Source organism: Oncorhynchus nerka, linkage group LG27 (genome assembly GCF_034236695.1).
Source record: "Oncorhynchus nerka isolate Pitt River linkage group LG27, Oner_Uvic_2.0, whole genome shotgun sequence".
Lineage (NCBI taxonomy): Eukaryota > Metazoa > Chordata > Actinopteri > Salmoniformes > Salmonidae > Oncorhynchus > Oncorhynchus nerka.
This window is the reverse complement of record NC_088422.1, coordinates 74,922,658-74,925,437: the sequence shown is the minus strand read 5'-3', so window position 1 is coordinate 74,925,437 and position 2,780 is coordinate 74,922,658.

Genomic DNA, 2,780 nt, shown 5'->3' with positions numbered 1-2,780 from the left:
ACTCAGACAGCTCGCCAACAAGATATGTAGGATACGCAATCCTTTCACGTGACCCGCCTCAGTTTTTTTTAATAAGTCTCTCTCCTTGCACACAAATCGAACAATATTGTTGTACAACGGTGCCACCTACAGAGAAAAAGGGGCATGGCAGTTTAGGGGGCTATGTCTATTGGGCCAGTGGGTGAGTTTAGGGCCGCTATTATACAATTATTGTTAGGCCTACTACAAGACCCTGAGTGTGCATAGAGTCGACTTTTTTCTTCCATAGGTTTATCTGTGACTGGGGCTCCAGGTAGCATGGCATCAAACTGTTGGGGTCTGTGTTGTACTCAGTTTTGCATGTTTGTAGGCTAACTAGTTTAGGGTGTAGCCATTCCCTTTGGCCTATAGAGAAGCTACATACAGGCTGCTGTATCATATGGAGTGATATTGTTATTGACATCCTGACAGGACAGGTTAGCTCAATTACTGAGAATTTGTTGTCCATGCATTTTTCATGTCTCATTCAAAGACCCTAATCGAGTCTTTACATTTGAAAAGCCAAGTTGGAATACTTCCAGAATATGGCAATTCATCAAGTGTGATTCTTTGGGAAGCTATACCTCACAGTCACACCACATCTTTAGAAATCACCACAAAATGTATATAGGATATAAAGCGAAGATCTGCTAACCATGTGTATGTGTATGTGACAAATACATTTGATTTGATTTGATCTTGCATAGCAGAATTCCAGCATACAATAGGGCCTAGGCTACTTTAAAATACAGTATGTTACAAAGACACAATGACAACAAAGATCATAAGTAATGTAGTAATACAAGCTTAGATTTGGGGATAGAGTTAGGCAGTCACACTAGCTCATAGTCATTTATAAATGACTATTTGATTATATTGAAATAACAGTTGAACAGCAGTGAATCTTCCAGATGGTGCTTTATGCTGTCCATGTATTGCTGTTTTGTGTCCACTGGGTGTCAGCGCTGTACTATATCTCCATTTTAATGGATGAATATTTTCTGACATTTTTTACTGTACTTTTCATGAATCATGTATGAAGAGGATAGCTGGGCATACTATATGCAACCCTCTTCAAGCTGTGTGTTTGTGGATCATAGTTGCGTCCTTAATGGTCCTGGAGATATGATAATGACTGCTCCATCAATCAGTAGTCATTTCAAAGGCTGACCAGGGATCATCAACTAGATTAAACTGCAGGGCGATTTTTGTTGTTGTTGTTGAGTGGTTGGTTGGGGGCCTGAACTTAATTTGCAGACTGCAAATTTCCCACAAGAAGCTCAAACAGATATAATATTTGACTTAAACATAATAATTTCAAACCTCGGTTACATTTGTCTGTATTTAATCACTCAAACTGGACAGTTTTAACTGGATCGCTTCATTCAAAGGCTCAATCATGAACACTCTTACTGACAGTTGTGGCTGCTTCGTGTGATGTATTGTTGTCTCTACCTTCTTGCCCTTTGTGCTGTTGTCGGTGCCCAATAATGTTTGTACCCTGTTTTGTGCTAGTGCCATGTTGTGTTGCTACCATGTTGTGTTGCTACCCCACTGTGTTGTCATGTGTTGCTGCCTTGCTGTGTTTTTGTCTTAGGTCTCTATTTATATAGTGTTGTGTTGTCTCTCTTGTTGTGATGTGCGTTTTGTCATATATTTTTAATCCCAGCCCCCTGTCCCCGCAGGAGGCCTTTTGCCAGGCCGTCATTGTAACTGACTTGCCTAGTTAAATAAAAAATATATATCTGTCCTCTGACTAAATGTTATACCAGACCAATTTACACAAGTGAATGGTTCACACAGGGACATAAAAATACTAAGGAACATTTCACTTCCACTAATGAAAGGATGGAGTGAAAATCTGTTGGGTTTTGAAAAATTAGCATAAACGTTTGTGGTCTATTTGTCAAAGATTCCCTCCATCCAAATGAGTCATCCACAATTAAACTTCCCCAATGAATCACAGAGGCAAAGGCATTTCAGGGGTTTTACACAACTTCACAATGATTAACGGGCCTCTTTTAGTAAAACAAATTGAATCAAGTTCTTTGGAGCCAAAAAAACTACTGAAAAATAGGGGTGTAAGTATGAGATTATGGAGGGACGACATCAAGGTATTCCAATCTAAACAACGCCTGAAATGTGATCTGTAGCCAAAAACTAAGAGGATAGCTGGGCATACTATATGCGACACTCTTCAAGTTGTGTGTTTGTGGGTCATAGTTGCGTTCTTAATGGTCCTGGGGATATGATAATGACTTCTCCATCAATCAGTAGTCATTTCAAAGGCTGACCAGGGATCATCAACTAGATTGAACTGCATGGCGATTTCTTTGTTTTTGAGTGGTTGGTTGGGGGGCCTGAACATAATTTGCAGACTGCAAATTTCCCGCAAGAAGCTCAAACATATATAATATTTGACTAAAACATAATATTTTCAAACCTCGGCTACATTTGTTTGTATACAATCAAGTGTCTTTCTGTTATGCGCGGGAATACTTGGGATCAGAACTCCACAAATTTAAATCACTTGGAGATGATTTTCTGGTGTTTTTACACTCTTTTATGTCCAAAAATAAAAAATAAAATTGTTGTTGTTGTAGCTCAGAAAATTTGGTGGGCCAAATAAAACCATCATTGGGCCAAATTCGGCTTGCGGGCTTTCAGTTGGGGAACCCTTTCCTAGACAATAGATGAGACAAGTCTAAGATCTGATCACTGATCTGGAGTATCCTAATGTTGGTAAGGTTATGGATGCTGTC